The sequence below is a fragment of the Rhineura floridana genome, chromosome 19, assembly GCF_030035675.1.
Source record: "Rhineura floridana isolate rRhiFlo1 chromosome 19, rRhiFlo1.hap2, whole genome shotgun sequence".
In the NCBI taxonomy this organism is placed as follows: Eukaryota; Metazoa; Chordata; class Lepidosauria; order Squamata; family Rhineuridae; genus Rhineura; species Rhineura floridana.
Window position 1 is genome coordinate 18,525,903 of NC_084498.1, and position 24,235 is coordinate 18,550,137.

At 44.0% G+C, this 24,235-nt stretch overlaps 1 protein-coding gene and 3 pseudogenes across 13 annotated transcripts in view; all 4 read left to right on the forward strand.

The window, feature by feature from the left end:
- ARVCF (ARVCF delta catenin family member) overlaps positions 1-24,235 on the forward strand; it is a 576,381-nt gene that overhangs the window by 317,409 nt on the left and 234,737 nt on the right. The window contains exon 1 of one of the 13 annotated variants that reach the window (XM_061603429.1): positions 23,043-23,212. The exons of the other annotated variants lie outside the window; for them this stretch is intronic. The gene's annotated coding sequence lies outside the window, so the exon portion shown is untranslated. Of the gene's footprint in view, positions 1-23,042; positions 23,213-24,235 lie in introns of those variants that run through there. 13 annotated transcript variants of the gene reach the window in all.
- Positions 16,997-17,115, forward strand: LOC133373560 (5S ribosomal RNA; annotated as a pseudogene).
- LOC133373558 (5S ribosomal RNA) lies at positions 17,586-17,704 on the forward strand (annotated as a pseudogene).
- LOC133373623 (5S ribosomal RNA) lies at positions 21,054-21,171 on the forward strand (annotated as a pseudogene).

Here is a 24,235-nt window from a genome sequence, read left to right on the forward strand (position 1 = left end):
TTCCCGGTGGCCAGAATAAGCTATTACACAATTGGGAAAATACAGGTGGTATATTTTTCTGCTTATGAGTTTTATGGGTGTGTGAAATTACTTTCTAGTCCAGGAGAGAAAGAAATGGACACTAATAATTCTGAACAGCAGTATTTTGGAATGCCTAGAAACAAATGCAAATGGATGAAAATGAAATATGCAGACATCCTACCATGTTCTTCATTCTTTATCTAGAGTGGCAAATAAAATAGGGCTGATGCTTGCTAAAGATTCTGCTTTGCTGCTTGTTCCCTACCTTCATCATTTTAATCACCTGAATTCTTTCTCTCCTCCCCTCCTATATTTTTTCTTGATTCAAAACTATTCACTGTTTTTCACATTTTTGGTAGTGTCAAAAATATTGGGGTTTTTTTATACTCCTTGTGAAAATGTTTGCCTTTTTTGTTTACATTGCCATCTCTTGCTCTCTCAGTTGTCTTTACTTGCCCTCACTGATAGGATGAGTTGTGATGTCATAAGCCAGGGGTTTGGGTCCTGGGTTAGAGCTAGGATGGATGCATGGAGTCCTGGGTGAGAGCCAGGAGCCTGAGAGGGTGTGTATGTTAGAAGTAGAAGGAACTGATATGGGATTTATTTATTAGTAATTTGTATTGGTGCAACACTAGTATATGCAATATTATGTATTTTTGTAACATTTGTTGCTTTTTTATTATTTTGTATTTTGTAGCATTATAGGATGATAGTATGATTATTTCTGTATATTTTTTGACATTTCTATGGTTGTAAACTGCCTTGACTGCCATGATGTAGAAAAGGGGTATACAAGTGAAAAATGAAATGAAATGAAATTGCCAAGAGAAACAATTCCTTCAGAATTGCAATGGGCTATCTAGAATGAACATTTCTTTTTATTCTTGCTTTTTGTGCTCCTCCTGTTCTTGGAAGGCAGTGATGGTCGGTATCAATCACATCTGGTTCCTTGTGACCCTCACCATTTTTTAAAATTGAGTTATGGTAAATAGTTCACTCACTTTTGTGGGTTAAGAAAAGAAGCAGCCTCCGCTGTCCCCAAAATCTGCTCTGGAAGATTGGAATATTCTCTGGAGCAGACCAGAGGCTTTTGGGGTGGTGGTGGTGGTGGTGATGATGATGAGAGAGCTTCAGAGGAAAGAGGAATGGCCAAGAATTTACTCCTTTCCTGTCCCGCTGCTCACAGACACCTTCAGTGAACAGCGGGACATCAGTTTGATATCACTGGATGATTACAGCCCTCTGCACGCCTAACATTAGTTAAAATGAATCATGACCAAAGGTGGTACTTCTCCACTGCCATGGCTAACTTTAACTCGTGCTTAGTTGCTATTGTTGTAAACAATTATAACTAGCTTATATGTTAGATATACATGGATAAAGTCACAAACCATTTTCTTTCTTTTTTTAAAAAAAAAGAATGAATGCTTGGCTTGTGTTGATAACACTGCAATGGTTTATTAAGAGGTCTGAAAAAGCAACCACAATAAATGTGCTTCAGATATGCTGCTTTTGAATTAAAAAAAGGAAGCAACCAATTTGTGTGTGTATATCACATAAATGCCATTATACTGCTATCTCATACCTTAGGAAAGGCAAAGGGGTCACTACCAATCTGCATTTTGAAGGAATCTCTCAAGGAGAATCTTTATCTCTGTTTCCCTCCTCCCCCAATATCAGTGACCTCATGCTTGCTGTGCACATCTGTTCTGAACTTGTGAAGCCCTTACTGCTCGGTGCTAATTTCAGAAATGGTATGAAACCTTTGCACTATCAGTGAAGGACTAACTCTAGACTACTGCTTGGGAACAGAACAGTGCAGTAGTGTAGTGGCAAATTCAGAAGTGCAGGCTCCCTTCATGTTAGTCACAGCCATGCCCCCCTTCTTTTTGCTGCATGTTTGAGAATGAGATCCTTGTTAATGCCTTCTCCCACAACAACAGACATCCCTATGAGCCGATAAGCATTAAAGAGGAGAGTGTTAGCTACTGAGAAGAGTCTCCCCAGTGGCTGACTCACCCCCTTTCACTCTGATTGGCTCCAATCAGCAGGAAAGAACAAGGAAGTGTGTTAGAAGACTCTTCTCAGTGACTAACACACACCCTTTTCATGCTGATTGGATTGTAGGATGCTGAACACATAGGGACCCTGCTGGGACCCTCCTCCCAAAACAGTAAGGGGTTTAAGATCCCCTGAGACCCTGGATGACTACACTTCTGGAACAGCATCCTCCCCGTCCCAGGATTCTGTCATGGTCCCGGGGATGACCTCGGGGGCTTGGATGCTAGCCCACATTCACACCATACATTTATTCCACTATTATTCCACTTTAAACCCTCATGGCCTCCCCCAAAGAATGATGGGAAGTGTAGTTTGTGAAGGGGGCTGAGAGTTGTTAGGAGGCTCCTATTCTGCTCAGAGAGCTACAATTCCCTAAGTGGTTTAATGATCAATACCTTTTCCCAGGGAGCTCTGGGAATTGTAGTTCTATTAGGGGAACAGAGGTCTCCTAACAACTCTCAACACCTTTAACAAATACAGTTCCCAGCATACTTTGGGGGAAGCCATGACCTTTTAAAAGTGGAGTAATAGAGGAATAAATGTACAGTGTGAATGCAGCCCCAGTTGCAAAAGAGAAGAAGTTACAGAAGATGAAGAAGGTCTTCAGCAAAGTACTCACCAATGAGGGCAGGTGTTCAGATGTAGCACAGTCCAAACAAACCAAGGTCAAATACGGAAAAACAATCTTTGTCCAAATGTGATACAGAGAGAAACTCAGGCAACTGGTCAACTACTAGGTCACATGGTGTGCAGCCAACACAGCAAAACAGCAAGATTAGAATCAGGAACTAGAGAGCCGTGGGATAACTGGTTCATCCTCTGAGGACTCCGTGTCTGGTACCAGGGCTAGGCATGACAGTTATAGAACCTTATGGTCCTCTCTGGCTTAGGATAGTCTGAATGAGCTGCAGTTCAACGTGTGCATGACAGATACAGAACTTGGCCCTCTCTGGTTTATCGTAGTCTGAATGAGCTGCAGATCAACATGTGTCGTTCAAGTCCCTGAAAATGCTCAGCATTTAAGTTGTGGCAGAAATGTAAGTAGTGGCGGCTAGTGTCTCTGTGTCAGCAGGGCTGTGGAATTGCTCTTTGAACAATGGACAGCTCTTTTTGAAAGTTCAGACTTAAGCCTGAAGTGGATTCCAGTGTCCCACTGACATGGAGCCACCAGCTGGCACTGAATGTGTTTATGGTTGCATCATTTCCCATGTTTAACACCAGCCCATTGGACAATTTGGGTGTATTTTAAAATCAAGCAACAGGTAGGTCATGACTGTTAGTATAATCTTTACACCCTCACCAATGTTATGCCATCATTTTATTACCCAGTTCTTGAAATAGCCCTGAATAGGCTACTTGACTCTTTTTTCTTTTTCTTTTTTGCTGTGGCAAAGGAGCATTCAGCATGCTTGTGAAATGTGCAGGCTTGCCTGCTGGATTCTGTGACCAGGCCTGGGCTGAGAAAGGCCCTGAACAGATTTGACTAAACCAAACTTATTTATTAAAATGAAGATTTGACACCAGCAGCCTAATGGTAAAGTATAAAACTAGCTTTTACTTGGAATGGAAGTCCCTGAAAAACGGCAAATTGCACAGTGGAAATAAAAACAATATGCTAGTTAGGTTCTTGAGAATACATTTACATAATAGTAAATTATTTGCTTACAGCAGTTGTGAGGATCCTTTGGCCCTCCAACTGTTGCTGAACTATAACTCCCATCATCGCTTGCCATTGGCCATGTGGTTGTTTAGGTTGTTTAGGTTGTTTTTAACTTTTAATTGTGTTTTTTTAAATGGCTGTAACCTGCCCTAGGACTAACAACAACAACAACAATAATAGGGAAGGCTAAAGATTCCCAAACCTGGCTTAGAGTAGGCTTTGAGGGCAGTGTGCACATACCAAGAGCTTGACTGGTGATGGGACCCTGTACCTCAAAACTCCACTTTATTCCACAGTAACATCTTGTGATACTTAGGTCACATCCACACCATACATTTAGAACACTGTTATATCACTGTAACAGTCATGGCATCTCCCAAAGAATCCTGGGAATGGTAGTTTGTTAAGGGTTCTGGGAATTATAGCTCTGTGAACTACAGTTCCCAGTGGTGTCAATGTACTTTAAATGTATGATGTGGATGTGACCCTAGAGAGATTCTGAAGATGAAGACAGACAGTTTTTCCAAGCATAGAAACGTAAAGACATTATCTGCCCTGAGAGCAAACAGGTAGGAGAGTGTTTATGACTCCTCCTGGAAAATGTGAAGTCAGGACCTGTCTCATTTAGTTCAGAGATTCTGACAAATGGGAGACATTAGAGGGTTGGTGGAGAGCTGGTCTAATGAAGCAACATTATCTGCAGAGGGGCATTTAGGTGAGAAATGGGCACCATGGGGCTCTCACCTCAGTTGTTCATGCTCTGGTAACTTCTAGGTTGGATTACTGTAATGCGCTCTACGTAGGGCTGCCCTTGAAGACAGTTCGGAAACTTCAGCTAGTGCAAAACGCAGCAGCCAGACTGCTGACGAGGACCAGCCGGTCAGTGCATATAACACCTGTTCTGGCCCGTTTGCACTGGCTACCTATTTGCTTCCGAGCCAGATTCAAGGTGCTGGTTTTGACCTATAAAGCCTTACACGGCGTGGGACCGCAGTATCTTGTGGAACGCCTCTCCCGCTATGAACCGACCCGGTCACTTTGCTCAGCGTCTAAGGCCCTCCTCCGGGTACCAACCCATCGGGAAGCCCGGAGGACAGTTACTCGATCTAGGGCCTTTTCTGTAGTGGCCCCCGAATTGTGGAATAGCCTCCCCGAAGAAATACGCCCGGCGCCGACGCTTCTATCTTTTCGGCGCCAGGTTAAGACCTGGCTATGCTCCCAGGCATTTTAAAGCGTTTAATGTTACAATTTTAAATCTCTTTGTTTCAGTTTATTTATTGTGATATTTTGTATTTCTGTACTTTTGATCTTTTATACACCGCCCAGAGAGCTATTCGCTATGGGCGGTTTAAAAATGAAATAAAATAAATAAATAAATAAAATCTGACGGCGAATTTTAATATGCACAGCAGAGGAATCCAATGCAATAGTCATGCTAGCAAAAACTCGCTGTACAACAGATTTCCATGTCCATTGCTCAACAAAGTTGCCAGCAACCTGCTTGTGCATCCTCTTGCACAACAATGATCCGCTGGTGGAAAACATTTCACTAGCAGAGCAAGTATGTCGCTAAGTGACTTTAACTTAGTGCTGTGTTGAATACAACCATATGATTACAGGACCTTTGGAGGACAGGCTACTGGGATGGATGGACCATTGTTTCGATGTACTGGGGGACTTGGACTATTTTACACTGCCAGGCAGAGTGCATAGAGAAAGCTGGATGAGTGGATCTGTGTATATGGTCTGGCAAATGGTAAAGTTATCATGCCAGTGTATTAGTTCACAACTCAGCATGTCTCGCTGGGAAAGAAGCAAATGAAGACCTCCCCCATCTGCCAAACTCTGTATGCATCCTCACAACCTTCATTTCCAGCACACCAGATTCAGTCTTGTGAATTGCCTCTTCCCCAATTAATGGAATGACAGACGTTGCTCCTGCGTAGAGAACCTCTGGAGCCTGTGCGTGTGTACTAAGATCTTTTAGGATAAGCCCAAGAATTCCCTCTGACATGAGTGGGAGACTTAAATTGATTTGTAATGTACAACATCAACTCTGAGCGCCGTGTAATCGTGTTCCAGAGTCTCTTAATGCACCTTGTGAAAGTGTTCCAACAATCCGAGCTATGCCAATGGATGAATGTAAAAGGGAGAAAAAAAGGCTTGGAAGATGTTTTAGAGAGGGAGTGACTGTGTGGTAATTGCAAAACAAAGGCCTGTAATAGTTCAATAGTGCAACAGAGCATTTGCCAGCGTTTGAATTGTGGTGGGCAGATCCTGCTAGTATGGCCAGATGCCTTGGGGATGGCCAGGATAATTGTTAGGTCTAGTTGCGAAAGATCATGGTAAGGAAGCAGAGAGAAAGAAACTGCCCCTCACCTCTAGGTTTCTTAAATTTAAAGGAGTACTCTTGAGACTGAGGCTGTGGGCACACTTGTCACTTCAACAAGTAGCCATAATGTTTTTTCTGGCTGTGTTTTGAAGAGACTGTGCCCTCTGCTGGCCACATCTCCCTTCCCCACTGCTGACTTCAGACCTTTCAGGACCACTAGCAAAGTGTTGGGCCAATCACCTTCTCTGCCTGAGCCTACAGCAAAGCGTTTCCATTGGCCACACCTGGAAGGCAAATGGGTTGATCTACCAATCAGTTGCAAAATCTGCCTGAAGCTGAATTAAAAACAAACACACAACTTGAGCTGATCTGACCAGGGCTTTTGAGTAAAAAGTGGCAGAGTTTGACTAGTGTTGTGTGGCCCCATTTTCCAAAGAGATGGAGATGCAGTGGAACTTGCACATCAGTAAGTGTGCCGCTACCCTGTGTCCTGTACACAGTGGTGGCTGGTGCCCATTATGTTTGGTAGGGCAAAATGAAGGACGCCTGAGCAGTAGGTGGAGCCAGAGCCAGTGATAGGTGGAGCCAGAGCCAATGACAGGTCGAGACAACTCATTCTCATTTTCTTCTCATCCTTCTCCCTGCTGAGTTATACAAGGGGTAATCCTGAGACTAAGGAGGAGGAAGCTGACAGCCAAGGCCACCCCCTGGACTGGATGCAAGTAAGAAAGCAGACAGGTGGGGGCTGGCAGAGGGCAGGCTGAGGTTGGTGGGGCACTATCCCACTTGCCCTAACTGATCAGCCTCCACTGCTTGTACATGTGAAACATGCTGCCAAAATGCTTATTGTAATTCCTGGGATTAATGTGAGCTTCCTGTAGTGCTGCCTTTGAAACAATCCTTACATTGTATTGCACAAAGAACATGTGTTAGATCTGTGCACCATCTCCTCCCACATTTGTTCAGTCCACAACTTATCTGCACCCTTATTTGGCAATATAATTAAGCTTACAGCTATAATTGTAAGTACATAAGAAGAACCTTGCTGGATCAGGCCAGTAGCCCATCTAGGCCAGCATCCTCACAGTGGCCAACCAGATACCCCTATGGGAAGCCCACAAGCAGGACCCGAGCGCAAGAGCAGTCTCACCTCCTGTGGTTTCCAGCCACTGGTATTCAGAAGCATACAGCCTCTGACAACGGAGGCAGAGCATAACCATCATGGCTAGCAGCCATATCATTTTTTATCCCTTCTCTTTGGTCTGAAATCTCATCAGTCCATTGGTGATGTGCATAGATAATAACCATTGACAAGCCATGGAAGCAACATCTTGTTACCCTAGTACAAGTCTTGATCTGCTGATCCCCTGGGGGAGGGATGAAAATGTGCCTGTAGATGATGATTTTTTTTAACAAACAAAATAAAATTTGTGAGCCAGAACAATAGTAGGGAATGGCAAGGTGGAGATCAGGAGGAGGAAGGGAGTGTTCCTTAAGGGACTGGAAGAATCTCTTTATGTTTATCCTCTTTGCAAAGAACTGTATTCAGCAGCTTTTGATGTCCCATCGTCCTCCAGCAATGCCCTTCTACTGTCCAGATGGGACAAACAAATCTGTCTCTCTGCAAAAGACTATATGGACACAAATCTTAGCATATAAAACAGCAACATTTCAGAAGCCAGTGTGAGAACATTTCAGTCTACCAGGACATGCTGCAGCAAACTTTTTATATATATATAAAAAAGCTGCCATAGTTCATCCAAAATACTGCAAAGGGAAATTCCAGTGCGAAATGGCTGAATTACAGTTCATCAGTAAATTTGATTTTGTTCATTTTGGACTTAATTGGAACTCTGTTTCTTTCCCACCAGATGTGTTAAACGAGCTTAGCATACCTAAGAAGATACAGGGACTGATGCTGTGAATTGAACACTCTGTTTTTATCTTGCGTACACGTGGGCTCTGGATAGAAATATCACACAGCTAATGCTGCCTTTTGAAATCCATGGCTTTTTGGCCTCATTATTTACAATTTTTCCATCTGTGTATATGTGTGTTAGGTCCAAACCCAACACGCAAGTCGCCCTGTCAACCCCAACTCGCTTATTACACCCGGGAAGAGTGCGGAGTTGAGTGCAAATGAACCCACTATCAGAGATCAAGTAACACGAGACAAAAACCTTTGCAAAGGGGACCCAATACTTACAAGCCGAAGCAGGCCAGCATGGGAACCTCGTTTATTGGTGTTCAAGGGTTTATATAGGCTTACCCCGAAGTTTACAATATCGGGTTCACGTCATAAAATACAAAAGAAGCAATTGCTAACTGTCATAGCTTTGGGGCATATGTAAGGAGGTAAAGGGGTACAGGGGGAAGGACAAAGTGGAAACATCAAGACTATCTCTTAGTCTCTATGTCTGCATATTTCGCATGTCCTTGAGATAAGCACTATGCAGGAGCAGACAAAGGCAACTATTGAGGGGAGGCCCAGCTGCAACCGGGCGCCCCCTAAACTGGAGACAGACATGATATTACTTTGCTTACATATCAAAGGAGTTTTACAAGTCAAGGTTTGTGGGACATTGGAACAGCGTTTGACATTCCTATGCAAGGCACATTAGTAACAATAAGCAAGGTTATAAGCATAAATGTGATACAGAAATGCATAGTAGGGACGTGTCCAGCTTAAACCGGCTTTTATTATGCGAGCCACTGGAATGTAGGTAAGGGTCAGGTCACCAGGAAATAAACCGACATTTTATATCAAAAGTCAAATAAAAGCCACTTTGGTTCTATTTCCCATAAAGCCCAAGCTGGTTTAGATAGGACAAGTGAACTATAGTTTTACAAGCACTGGGGATTTCAATTTAACCCCAACATGTGTGAATAAATCTTTCTCACACACAGACACACCCTGATTTTCCAACTGAGCATATCATTTCATAAGAACAGCCCTGCTGAATCTGGCCAATGAGCCACCTAGTCCAGCAACCTTTTCTTACAATGGCCACCCAAATGCCTCTGGGAAGCCTGCAAACAGGATCTGAGTGCAAGAGCGCTCTCTCCTCTTGTGATTTCTAGCAACTTATATTCAGAACCATACTGCCTCCGACCGCGAAGGTAGAGCATAGCCATTGTGGCTAGTAGCCGTTGATAGCCTTCTTCTCCATGAACTTGTCTAATCTTCTTTGAAAGCCATCCAAGTTGGTGGCCATCAGTACCTCTTGTAGAAGCATATTCCATAATTTAACTCTGCACCATGTGAATAAGTCCTTGTTTTTTTTGGGGGGGGGTCCTGAATCTTCCAACATCCAGCTTTCTGGGTTGTGTATGTGTTCTAGGGTTATGAGAGGGAGAAAGGGGCAACACGATTCTCTATCTGTTTTTTTCATGCCATGCATAATTTTATACACTTCTATCATGTCACCTATGTCATACATCTCATGAAGTGGGCTCTAGCCCATTAAAATGTTTGCCCGCAATAAATGATAGGTGATCTGAGATTCTTTATTGTTTTGCCACAACAGTGTGCCATGCTTACAATGGGAAGAGAAGAGGAAGCCAAGCCAGAAGTGACTCATTGTTGAACACTGCCAATGTTCTTCTCCTCTGTACTGTTGTGTGGATTAGGATGAAATAGAGTTTCTTTTTCATGGAGTTCCATCAAGCTTTGTCACTGGCTAAGCACCTGTTCTGTGTTTTACAGTGAAAGAGGTGGAGAATAATTATTTCCATCTGTTTAACTGAAACCAAGGGGCACCTGAACCAAGAACGTTTCTTCACCCCAGTGGAAGGGAATGAGTGTGCAATGGCTCATAGCAACAGAAGATCAAATGCTTGGGAAAGTGGGCCAATGTGGGCAGTGTAAATAATGTGTCCAAGCAACTTGGCTTTGGGTCTGAAGGGCTGCCAGCTTTTACACAGCTGTTCCTGAAGCTGCCTGTGGCATCAAATGCCCGCATCATGCTAGGAACATTGTGGGCAGTAAAAATCCAATGACACATCAAGCTAAAGCAGGCTGCATGCAGTAAGTGAATTTTGCCCACACGCTACAGCTGTCAAAGGGTTTAGATGTAGTCCAATGCATTGGGAGGGAGGCTCAATGCATCCCAAAGAGATTGTGCTACATCCATGAAAAGTGGGTAGCACCAGCCTTTTTATACCCAAAGTTTTAAAAACGGTAAAAATTCCTTCCTGCTCCAGGCTGGATTTTTTATTTCATTTCAGAGATTAAAGATAATGCTAGACCAAGTTTTGTGGATGATCATTTTCTGTGCAAACCCCCCCCCCCAAACCCTTATCTGTTTTGCACTGATTTATATCTGTTTGCTGCCACTTTCAGCAGCTGTTTGGGCATTTGTAGATGTTCATGTGTATGGTGGCTCTAAATACTGGCTATGTGATCCAACCAATCAGGGATCACTTAGCCACAACACCATCAGGTTTGACAATATCATAAAGCCAGTTCAGTGAAGGACACTGCTTTCTGCCTTCATTGTGAATAAATAATAGAACCCTCTCTGGAAGTGCTTCAGATTGCTTTGTGATAAATCCAGCTTCTGGCTTTCCTCCCTCCCAACAGTTTTTGCAATACTAAGCAAGCAACAAAAACAAGTGATCATCAGACTTCTGATAGGCCACGCCACACATTGTTTAAGGGGTTCATCGGGCTTGATGTGTCACTAATTGTTCAAGCCAGGTATGGAGGTTTCCTATAGACACACAATTGCTTGCAGTGGATGAATTCGAAACAGGGGGATCCTGGCATTCTGATTCTGACGTGGAAGCCCTCACCTCTTCAGAAATACCCTGCTAGAGAAAATGAAGGGCCCATCGAGTCCAGGATCTTGCTTCATACAGTGGCCAGCCAGATGCCTTCAGGATGCCCTCAGCCAGGGCATGAATGTAATAAACTTCCCCTGCGACTGGTAGGGATAGAGCAATCTGGCAATCTCAGTTTTGTCTTTGTTTCTCATTTCTCCTATATAAATTCATCATTTTAGTGTGAATTTCTCCCAATTCTCTCTCTCTCTCTCTCTCTCTCTCTCTCTCTCTGTCTCTCCCCCTCCCTCTCCCTCTCCCTCTCCCTCTCTCTCTCTCTCAAATTTCTGTCAATACCAAAGGGAGCCCATGGTGGCAAACAACAGTGATAAAACCCTAAAAAGCATCTTTTTTTTTTTTTTGGAAAAAAAATCTTAAAAACAAAACATCTTTGAAAACACCTGCAAGCCAAAACATATTTTTAAACATCTGAAAAACAATTACAGTACAGATGCAGACTGGGATGCACAATTCCCCCTTATTCTTGTTTATTATTTTCGCTAATGCACGCTTGACCTTAGTCTATGCATTTTGGTACACATTACTTGGCTGAACTGCGTTATGACATTTGGAGGAGTGAGCATTTCAAGCAATGGCTCTGTTTTGGTTTGGATGTAGCTTCAGGAAGTGCATAGTGGGGAGTTCTGTTTTAAAATGCAAACCAATCCGAAGTTTTCTCCCCATCTGTAACGACTGGCATTGTGTGGCCTCTGAAGGTGGAGGCTCTATAAAGCCTTCATGGTTAGTGGTCACTGAGAGAGAGATCCTGTATTAATTTGTCTAATCTTCTTTGAAAGCCAGCTAAGCCATCACCACACCTCACGCCAGCAAAACCCCTGCCAGTGTGGTAGGTCTTGTGATGCGCACAATTTTTTATTTTTGGTTGTGTGAGAAAGTTCTCGCTGGTGTTGATGCCAGATGTCTGTGAGTATAACAAAACTCCTTGGTGTCTGACTCATTCTCCCACATCACCACAGTTACAAATTTCTGTCTCTCACATGTTCCTTGAAGTAGTCACCTTTGTGCGTCCTTATAATATTGTCAACTAAACTCTTCTCCCCCCCCCACTGCCCCTCATCAGGGCCAGCAGTTCATTTAGGCTCCATCTGCATTATACATATAAAGCAGTAAGTATCATAGGATCACAGAACACTAAAGTTAGAAGGAGCCTATAAGGCCATCGAGTCCAACCCCCTGCTCAATGCAGGAGTCCAACTTAGCATTTTAAACAGTCATGGCTTCCCCCAAAGAATCCTGGGAACTGTAGGTTGTGAAGGGGGCTGAGAGTTAGTTAGTTTGTTTGTTTGTTTATTTATATATATTCCGTCCTTCCTCCTAGAAGGAGCCCAGGGCAGCAAGCAAAACACTAAAAACACTCTAAAATATCTTAAAAACAGACTTTAAAATACATTAAAACAAAGCATCTTTAAAAACATTAAAACAAGGAATCTTTTAAAAAACTTTAAGATGTTTTCTTATAATGCAATTCCAACACAGATGCAAACTGGGATAAGGTCTCTTAAAAGATTTGTTGAAAGAGAAAGAGAACGTTCTTCAGCAGCTGCCAGAAAGATAATACAGATGTTGCCTGCCTAATATTCCAACGTGTCAATGCCATACACTTCTTCCTATGTCTGCTTCCCATGTTGTGCAGAAAGGACCTCCTGATAAGATGGTATCTACAGGAAGCCCTCACCTGCAGAGTGCAGTGATTGATTGGTTATATAGTTGTTAGAAGAGACCCCTATTCCTTTTCTAGAGCTACAATCCCCAGAGTTCCCTGGGAAGAGGGGTTGATTGTTAAACCATTCCACAGCCAGGGGATCACCACAAATTGTTTCCTTTTGTTGTCAGCCATGCAGGGAGGGGGCGGATTGACGAGGGTGAAACAGAGGATGACGACTTGGACTGGGAACCCGGGGAGGGAGCAGTCACAGGGTACCCCAGCCTCCCTCTTTGACAGCTCAGCCCCCTCAACTCCTGACTCTCCTGTGGAAGCACCACCTGGTGCATCTGACACTGTCCAACTGGACACGCCGTTGCCAGAGATTCAACCTTGCATGTCAGATGTTTCCCACCCGAGCGCTGCCCAGCTTCCCGTCCCTGAACTGACAGTTAGCAGCCCCCCCCATGTCGGAGGGGGAAACTGAGATCAAACCACCTTCACCCCACGCTTGAGGCGGGAAGTTCAACAGACTGATCTGAGGTGGAGTCTTCATTTGTGTGCGCGATCCAAGCCTACTTAAGTGGACTCAAGGGTGGAACCCAGTTGCTGAGTCAACGTCTTAGACTCGCAAAGTCATACTTAGTTAGAGCTAGAGCAGAGGTGAGTTCCTAGAAAGAGTAGTTAGGTTAATGAGGCCAACTGCTTTGGATGTATCTATTACTTTAGTAAAAAGAGAAAAAGTCACAGCTGAGTCTGAATCCCTCAACTTTGGGCAGGACACCTTTTCCCGATAGCCACCAGCCTAAATGCTGAAGGTGTGGGTACCCAGACAAGGGTCTCATGTGAAGATCTCAGTGGATGGGTCGATTTATATAGGAGAAGGCAAAAGGGCTATAGCTCAGGGGCAGAGCACATGCTTTGTATGCCACAAGGCCTGGGTAGACATCACATCCACAGAGCTAACAGGTGCAACTGAAAGCATAACACCTTAGCATAAAACCACATCACAAATTTAAATCATCAGTCCAAGGCCCCATCTGCAGTATTCACTTAAACTAACATCATATCACTTTACATAGTCATGGCTGCCACCAAAGCATTTGAGAACCTGAAATTTGTGAAGGGTGCTGAGATGCAATTCCCAGAGTGGTTTAACAATACATTCCTTTTCCCGGTGAACTCTGGGAATTGTAGCTCTGTGTGTCATGAGTCCTGCTGGAGGGGAGTGGACCGACAAGAATGAAGCGGAGGAGGAGGATTTAGAGTGGGATGGTCAAGCCGGTGAGGGGCCAAGTGGGGAGTGGGACTCAGAAGGCGCCTCAGCTCTGGACTTCGACTGTTCAACCCCAGCAGCTCCAGATATCCCTGTGGAGAGTCAACCTGGCCAGCCAGTTGTTTCCCAGCCTGACGCTTCCCTTCTCCCTGCACCCATGTTGCCTGCAGGCAGCCCTTCTCTTTCTGAGGGAGAAGATGAGGGCTCTGCCTTTGCCTCATGCCAGGAGGTGAATGCAGTGGGAAATTCAACAGACACAGTTGAGGCAGAGTCTTTGCCTGTGTGTGCGCTCCAAACAGTGACTGTTAGCACACGCAAGCAGGGTGCCCACCCAGCCTTACTTAAGCCAAGTGAGGGGGGGAGTAGTTGGTGAGTCAACGTCTTAGTGCAGCGAAGTTGCGCCTAGTTAGACCTAGAGAGATGCTGTGTTCTGAGTAAGCTGCAGGTAGATTAATGAAGCTCACTGAATTGAAACTTTCTCTTACTACAGTAAAAGAAAAGAAAAAACACAGCCATGTCTGAGTCTTTTGAGTTTGGCCAGGACGCTGAGGGGAACAGGGGTCTTCTAACAACCCCCGGCACCCTTAACAAGCTATAGTTCCCTGTAGAGATATGCTAGAATTCCACCTTATTTGGATTTGGTACTGAATTTTTCATTTATTCATTTATTCTCAGTTGTTGAGGATCAAATTTTAATGTAGCGAATTTATGCAGCTATTTTTGAAAATGGCCTTTTAAAAAAAATCCACCTTAAAATATCAGTTTTAAGAATGATAATGTATTGATATTTCCTTTAAAATACAGATATTAATATCAATATTTTTTGAGGGATTCAGATTGGTAAAAGCAGCTGCTAGCAGGTAAAGAACAAACTTGAATTTATGCCTGCCTGTTAGGTCAATGGAATGCTTTTGAACCAGCACCAGCCAACGGATCCCATCCCTGGTTCCCAGGTTACTTTGGGGGAAACCGTGACAGTTTAAAGTTGTGTAATTGTGCTTTAAATGCATAATGCAGGTGGGGGTCAAGTAACAATCCCATGAGCATCAACCATGATCTGTTGCAATTTTGCCAGTGTTAGCACAACAGTGACCACGTAGCTAGAGTAGTCATGTTGTTGAAAGGGGGAGGGTCATGCAAGCGCCATTAATTTCCAGTATCTTTGTCATTGCTCTATGCATTTGTACCACTTCCTGTCAATTTCATGCTTAGCCATTGGTAGGAAGCAGATAAACCAGGGAGGGCGAAGATTGAATCCTTGCCCGAAAATCTGGTAGAAGTTGATTTGTTATCCCTCAGGGCTACCGTGAAAGATCCCATCAACAAGCCTGTCTGTGGTGAATGGAAAACATTGCTTACAAGTACTTTCCTTCCTTGTGGTCCCGCTTCTCTAACAGGACAATGAATGCCTGCTAGCTTTCTCTTCCCCCACTCCCCCACTTTTGCATGGAAGCCAGATGATGATTTTCTCCCAGTGCTCCCTGTCTTGATTAGGTCAGAGACGTGGCCTGAATATTGTGGGGTTGTTGTTTTTGCATCCACGTAATAAACTTCATTGATTGTTTGAAATTGATTAGCCAAGGATTGCCATTCCTGTATAATAGGATGTTGGCTTCATACATAATTCTGATGCTCTTGGCTGAGGCTGAATGGGAGTTACTCAGCTGTGAATTTCCCAATGACACGCAGGATGGAAGCTTGGCATTGTGTGTGACTTGTTTGTTAGGATGAAGGAGATTTACTGGAATATGGCAAAAGCACAAACCTTCCTGGCAGAGGAAGGGAGGAGAGAGAGAGAGAGAGAGAGAGATCACTTTGATTCTCTTTTTCTCATTCTCTCACACAGTGTTTTATTAAAAGGAGACATGGGTTTTTCTATTTAATAGAAACCTAGGTAATCATTTTCCAAGCTACAGAGTTTGTAGCTGATCCTTATGAAGGTTAGACTGACTTATTTATGTTATAATAAATTATTGTTATAGGATTGGAGGTTGGTTTGGATAATGTCTGTGGGTACCCTCTAAGTCTGTAATTCTGTATCAGAGGCCTGCTGAACTGGCCAAATCAGTTCCTTTCATAGACTAATTGGTCCGGCCATGTCTGTCAAGTCCTCCCATTAACATGTCTAAGGATTTGACCAAGAGAACATGTGTTGCCGTAGAAATGAGGGTAGCCCTTCCCTGCTTACCTGGTTGAGGCGAGAGGCAGATTTTGAGTTAGTCTGATGTGAAGCTAGGAGATGGAAAGACACGGAGGCTTGCTTCATTCACTGTGTTGAATCCAAGGGTATGGATTTGGAAACTCTTAAAAACCTGATGGGGAAGTAAGATCTGTTGGAGGGTCAGCTGTGAAGCCCTTCCATCTTATGCTCAGGTCAGGTTGTATATATGTGTAAATAAAACCATATATCCTGAAAGACACCACAGTCTCAAGTGATCTTCATTCCAAGGAAACCGTGCCCTGGGTAAGCGCATGAACCCCTGGAAGTCTTGTACCGCTTGTAGATTGGGGTGCACAAAACATTATTATTATAAGAATCACAGGAACCTAGGCAGCTGCCTTATACCGAATTAGACCATTGGGCCATCTAACTCAGTGTTATCTACACTGGCTGGCAGTGGCTGTCCAGGATTTCGGACAGGGTTCTCTCCCAGCCCAACCTCAGGTGGGAGGAACCTTTGGCATTCCAAATGTTGCTGAACTACAACTCCCATCATCCCTAGCCATACTTGGTGGGGATGATGGGAGTTGTAGTTCAGCAGCATCTGGAGGGCTAAAGGGTCCCCAAACTAGTCCTACCTAGAGATGCCGGGGATTAAACCTGGGACCTTCTCCATGCAAAGTATGTACTCTCCCACTTAACTTGAGCCCTTCCCAAGGTTAGGCAATGTCAGCAATTTACTGAGCATTCATTCTGTGCTATGGCCCTTTCCTAACATTGCTGCAGAATAATTTTATCTCCATATGAGCAACATGAGATTGAAGAGGTTATTTCAGGAACTTAAGAACCTGCCTTATACTGAGTGAGACCATTAGTCCATCAATAGCAGCGATTCCCAAAGTGTGGTGGTCCACGAGCTTCACTCAGTGGGTCTGCAGCATGTCCATATTAAATATTCATATTGATTTATATTTGTATTTTTGTTGCTTATTGTATTTGTTGCCTACAGCCATACTACCCTGAACACACCTGATCTCATCTGATCTTGGAAGCTAAGCAGGGCCAGGCCTGGTTAGTATTTGGATGGGAGACTGCCTGGGAATACCGGGTGCCATAGGCTTAGAGGAAGGCAATGGTCAACCACCTCTGAAGACCTCTTACCATGAAAACCCTATGAATATATCAAAAAAAGATTCATAGGGTCGCCACAAGTCGTAATCGACTTGAAGGCATATAACAGCAATTTAAAATCATACAACATCTAGTGCAGTGCATGACAATGGCTACAACAGGCAGAAAAAAACCATTAAGGGGTCCACCAATATCATCAGCAATTTTCAAGTGGTCCATGGGTGGAAAGGTTTGAGAATCACTTCAGGCAGGGGTCTTTCGCAGCTTTAGCTGGAGATGCCAGGGATTCAACCTGGAACCTTCTGCATGCAAACCACAGCAGTGAGCTACAATTTTTAAAATTGCATTCAGTTGATTTACGTTCTCAATCTCAAAGTGGTGGTACAGCTCAGTAAAGTCAAACATGCATGAAGTAACTAATTAATCTAAGTGAATTTTTTACCAATGTAAAGCACTGACTGCTATGGCCATACTACCCTGAACACGCCCGATCTTGTCTGATCTTGGAAGCTAAGCAGGGTCAGGCCTGGTTAGTACTTGGATGGGAGACCGCCTGGGAATACCAGGAGCTGTAGGCTTAGAGGAAGGCAATAATAAACCACCTCTGAATACCTCTTACCATGAAAACTCCATGAATACATCCAAAAGATTCATAGGGTCACCATAAGTCTTAATCGACTTAAAGGCATATAACAACAACAACAAACCATTGACCACCCAAATCTTGTATTACCAAAATATGCTTGGGCTCTGCTGAGTTGCCAGAGTTGTAAGGGAGTCTCACAGAAACTATGGTGCATCATTGTGATGATCTGATTTGGCACGCAGATGGTGTCATTTGAAGACTAGGCGTTGTGTTGAACTGAGATGCTTGTTGGGTGCCTCTTCAGGTTATATAGCTCCACAAGTGGGTGTCCAAGAGAAAACAGAACTCTCTGTTCAAGAGGGTTCCTTCCATACTGTTACTGGAAATGCCTGGCTTCTAAAAGTTCTGCCTTTTCTGGCTTTACAGCTGCACTCCAGACACGTGTCATCTCAAGGCAGAAGGCCAGACCTTGGGGATTAAGCATTATAGGAAAGGCTGTAGCTAAGGATGGGGAAGAAATTCAATTCAGTTTGCATTTAAAGGTGAATCTGTCATATTTGCGCCTTCCGAAACCATATGAGAACCAAAACACAGTCATCCGTTGAAATTTGTACTTATCTGAATTTTGTGATGCAGTTCTTTAACCCCCCCCCCCGTATTTACGAAAATGCATCATTAGGGGTAAGTGTGCGTTAAATGAATATATTAGTGAAAATAACACAAAAACTGTATTACGTTAGGGAAAATTGCTTGCAAATATGTGCACATTAGTCACAAGTGCATACAAAAATGTGTTTATTAGGAGAAATTTGCACTAAAGCTACATCTCATCAGTAACTCCTTTGACTTGCAAGCTGACCTTTTTATGATTGGCCATTTCACCGGCTTTAAGCAATTAGACTGCTGTAGATCTTCTGTAATACCTGCTTTGGAAGATAATTCAAACATAGGAAGCTGCCTTATACCGAGTGCGACCATTGGGTTATCTAGCTCAGTATTGTGTGCACTGGCTGGCAGTGGCTCTCCAGGGTTTCAGGCAGGAGTCTCTTCCAGGTCTACCTGGAGATGCTAGTGGCTCAACTTAGTTGGGACCTTTTACATGCAATAAAGATGCTGGGGAATGGAACCTGGGACCTTCTGCATGCAGAGCAGATGCTCTACCACCAGTAGCATTGTGGCAAATTCAGAAGTACAGGGTTCCATCATGTTAGTCACAGCCACACACCCTCTTGTTTTGCTGCTGGGTTGAGAATGAGATAGTTGTTAATGCCTTCCCCCACAATAGATATCCCTAGGAGCCAATCAGCATGAAAGGGGAGAATGTTAGCTGCTGAGGAGACTCTTCTCAGTGGCTGACTCACCTCATTTCACTCTGGTCAGCTCCAATCAGCAAGAAAGGGCAAGGAAGCATGATGGAAGACTCTTCTCAGTGGCTAGCACACTCCCCTTTCATGCCGATTGTGTCATAGGATGCTGAAGACATTGGGATCCTGCTCCCCCCAAAATAGTCTAAGACCCCCTGAGACCCTGGACGACCACACCCCTGTCTACCATTGAGCTATGGTCCTTCTCCAGTTTATTGCAGCAATGCAGGATATTTACAGTAATGATGGTGACAATCACCTTCTTTTCCTAACATCTTAACATATTTCATTAAAAAAAAAGGATGAAAGTAGGCTAAATTCCACCTCTCTCCCCACACTTATAATTGGAGTTATTCATGTCTGGGAAAAGGGCCCTCATTTTTGGTATACACAACCTGCTGTTCTGAGGCTCTTGATTAATACTAAAATAAATTGTTGACCTTCGTGGGCTTTGATGTTCGTTAGGCTGATACTTCATTTGTCCCCCCCTTCTCTTAATGTTATTTTTCTTGTGTGGTTTAATTAGGTTAATTTCCAGGCTCCTTGACATGCTGATTTATGTCTTTCCCTTCTCCCACCCCCCATAGCTCTGATTGCTGAGAGTTGGCTTGAACGAGATCAGAAATCTCCTGTGGTGTCTTGGAATCATGCCAGCAAGAGTTCTTTCTCTGGAGGTGGATGAGGTTTCTTGCAAAGTGGGGACTTTGTAGATCTATTCACAGGCTGCTACTTCTTCTTCTTTGTAATGCCCAAGTCCTAGCACAGCTTGAATCTTCATTCTGGCTAGTAATTATTAAAACAATAATGCAGTTTTTACCCTGAGATTTAAAAGTTAGGCGTCAGCCATGTGTTGCTGTATTGCTTGATGGCAATCCACAAAACAGGCCACAGGAAAAGGAACACTTTTCTGTTGGGGGAAAATCTGTGATCAGTATCAACTTAGGATGTCAGAGGAATCTGTCCGAAATCGCTGCAATTCAAACGTGTGGCCGAGGTCAGGACAAGCACATATGAGTGGTATTTGCTATCAGGTTTGTTTTTTTTTGTCTGCAAACATTACAAAAATATTTATCTTATTTTCTGCAGTGTTTTTGATGTTTCCTTCCATAGAAATTAATTACCTAAGTTTCGTCTATTGCAGAAACTTGCATCCCTAGTATCTACCTTAAGACTTGTTTCCAGCTGTCTTTTAGACATTTATGAGTCTCTGATTAGGGAGGGCTCTTCCAGTGACTCATCCTTTCCTAAGAATGAGTATTCTTTTAGGGAGCACCACATGCCATATTGGGTATATTTCATTTTGCTTTATTGAGTCGCGTGCTTTTATATTTTGCCGGTTTATAATTGTTTGTATTAGTTACATAAAATACTTTTCGTAATACCAGTTCTCTGTTAATGTAGTTTGCATCATTTGGAGGTTCAGATCCCAAATTGTTCAGAGTCACCTCTCTTGGTGGTTATTCCAAGTGATAATGACAGTGTTTACTCCCAGATACCTACAGAATTATCTCTTAGGATCACAGGAAGCTGCTTTATACAGAGTCAGACCAATGGTCCATCTAGCTCAGTATTGTCCACACTGACTGGCAGAGGCTCTCCAGTTCTCTCCCAGCCCTACCTGGAGATGCCTGGGATTGACCTTGGGGCCCTCTGCATGCAAAGCAGATGCCCTGCCACTGAGCTACAGCACTTTCCCTTAAGTAATAGCTACAAGTAATTCACTAGGGTCTATAGAGACAAAAACATAACTGCAGTACCAAGTTCCATATAGTTTGGTGACTTCAAAACTTTTCTGTTCATTCTTTTGGCTTTCTCCCAGCGGATGGTTTTTGTGCACTTGAAACAACTGTAGCTTCCCAGTGAATAATTCAGGCAAATAATAATTTGCCTGAAGTAGCAGCAGACAGAGGACAACCCGTTTAATAAACCAACTAAAGCAAGAAAACTCCATAAAAACGTTCCTCTAACCTTTCCATGGTCTATGGCCATACCACCCGGACACGCCCAATCTTGTCTGATCTCAGAAGCTAAGCAGGGTCAGGCCTGGTTAGTACTTGGATGGGAGACTGCCTGGGAATACCGGGTGCCATAGGCTTAGAGGAAGGCAATGGTAAACCACCTCGGAATACCTCTTACCATTAAAATCCTATGAATATATATATATATATATATATATATATATATATATATATATATATATATATATATATATATATATATATAAAGATTCATAGGGTCGCCATAAGTTGTAGTTGACTTGAAGGCATATAACAACAACAACCACCTTTCCATGAACCTGCCAACTTCATTTCCCCCCAGTTTTATTCCTCCCCGATTTGCATATTTTCCTCATTGCTTCCCTTAGCTCAACAAATAATCCTGAAGGTCATCTCATAATCATAGACACAGCTTCTGTCCAAAAATCAACCACAGGGAACACAGGATACACTTTGTCTATTTTTTGGCAGGGCGGAAGCAGGGAATATATACTAGGAAGCACCTTCATGCTCTCTGTTGCTCAGTTACGCTATTGGTAGGAATCAGCCCCGCCATCCTGACCACCTGGGGGCTTGTTGACACTCAAACAAATAGTAAAGATCTTTGCACATTGCACATTTGAACATTTCAGTAAGAACGGTTATGTTCAAGGGCTTGACTGCCTCCTTCCCTACAGAGACTCTCAGGTGTTAAGATCAACAGAGGGGGCCCTCTTGGTAGTTCAACCACCCTCAGTTCAGTGGTGGCAGCCTAGCAGAGGACATTCTCTGTGGCAGCTCCTAGGTTGTGCAGTTCCCTTTCCCCAGAGGTGTGTCTGGCACATTCATTGTATAATTTATTGACCTTATCCCAGTCTGCGTCTGTGTTGGAATTGCTTTTTAAGATATTTTTAAAGCTTTTTTAAAAAGATGTTTTTAAAGATGTGTTTTAATAGGTTTTTAAAGATGTTTTGTTTTAATATATTTCAATGTCTGTTTTTATGATGTTTTAGAGTGTTTTAGTGTTTTTGTTTGCCACCCTGGTGTCCTACTGGGAGGAAGGGCGGGATATAAATTTACTACTACTACTACTACTACTACTACTAGTAGTAGTAGTAGTTTCATCCTATGCTGAAGACACAGCTCTTTACCCTGGCCTTTGACACCCGAGATACATGTTTTCAGGACCCACCCTATTCCTAGAAACACTGGAAGCTGCCTTATACTGACTCAGACCCTTGGTCCGTCTAGCTCAGTATTGTCTACACTGACTGGCAGCAGCTCCCTGGGGTTTCAGGCAGGGTGTCTCTCCCAGCCCCATGTCGAGATCCAAGTAAGCCTCCCGCGGGAACAGCTAGACTGGTTCTCTCCCAGCCCGACCTAGAGATGCTGGGAATTCAACCTGGGACCGTCTGCCTGCAAGGGAGATGCTCTGTCACTGAGCTACGGCCCTTTCTGTGACTGTCATTTGTTTTCAACTGTTTTTAATATTGAATTTGAAATGGTGGCAATGGTGAAGGGCAGGTAGATAACTGAAATAACTGGGATAATAACAGTTGTCACGAGAGCAGCTTTTCCGCAGCTTCTTTCGTGATGGTTGGGGGTTTTCTTTTATGCTTTGTGCAATTTTTATTTTTATTTATTATTACATTTATATCCCACCTTTCCTCCAAGGAGTTCAAGGTGGTGTACGTGGTTCTCCCCCTCCCCATTTCATCTTCATTACAACCCTGTGAGGTAGGTTAGGCTGAGAGGCAGTTGACTGGCCCAGGGTCACCCAATGAGCTTCATGGCTGAATGGGGATTTGAACCCTGCTCTCCTAGGTCCTAGTCAAGCCTGCTAACCACTACACTGTTTCCTTTTTTTATTATCTCTACCCTTTTGTTCAGCCCATCGTCTCTTGCCTCAGCCTGCAGATCAGCCGTGGGGCAATCTTAAGAACATAAGAAGAGCCTGCTTGATCAGGCCAGTGGCCCATCTAGTCCAGCATCCTGTTCTCACAGTGGCCAACCAGGTGCCTGGGGGAAGCCCGCAAGCAGGACCTGAGTGCAAGAACACTCTCAAGAACACAATCTTTCTCACTCGGTGGTCCTCATTTCCTTTTGATCCACCTTCCAGAGGTCACATGCCTGTGGCAGGCGGGGCCAGAAAAAAAATAGGTAGGTGGAGCAAGAAATGTGAATTTTACCTGCGTACAATAGGCTAGTTTCTACACACGCTCACCCCCCTCCCAATCCTCCACCCAGGCAACCAAGAAAATTTATTAGAATTTAAGGACACATTCCAATCAGGCAAAAACATTCAAGGAGGGTACAAACCAGTGGTCAAAAGGGGTGTGGCCTGGGAAGAGTGTCAAGGGCCAGACAGAGAGGTTTGGAGGGCCACAGTCGGTCCCTGGGCCTGGGATTACTCATCAGAACACATAGTCTTTGTTTAAGGTCAAGACCCCTCAGGAGGGTGCCCTTGGTGTTTGTGTGTGTGTGTGGGCATGGGACAGGATACGGCAGTGGTGCATGCCACCAACCCAAATGGTGAAGCACTGTTATCTGTATTAGGGAAAGTGTGCACCAAGATAGAGATCCAAGGATCCAGGGTGAGGAAGGCAAGGCAAAGTAATCTAGGTGTGATGACACTGGGTGTGATGGCTCTGAACTGCAGTGATCGTGGATGAGAGCTGGAGAAACGCTGGCCCCTCAGATGTTGTTGGATTGCAACTTCTCTCAGCCCCAGCCAGCATTGGCCCAGACTCCCCTCTCTCCCCCCATAGTCCTGAGGCCGCTCAGACTTCTCCTAAGCTGCTATTTACATGACACACACAAAACACCATGCCTGCAGTGGAGGCTGCTCCACTCGGGCAGTGGGGGCACTGCCCTGCCAAACTTGGTCTGCCGTAGGGGGCTGCTGTGAACCCGGCAAGGAAAGGAGACATCCTCCTACTGCATTGGTGAAAGCACCGCGAGGTAGCAAGCTGACTTTTTAAGGGGGTGCATTGTACAAAGCTGGATGCTACCCTTCAGATGCCCAGTTAGGCTAGACCTGGGAAAGCTGAAGGCGAAGATGTTCTGAAAGTGCTGCAGTGCTGAAGTGGCAGCTTGTCGATGTTGTTGTTGTAAATGTTGAGGATTTCAGGAAAGAGATCAGGCTGCATCCAGGACAGTGTTTGCCTGCAGGAGAAGGACAGA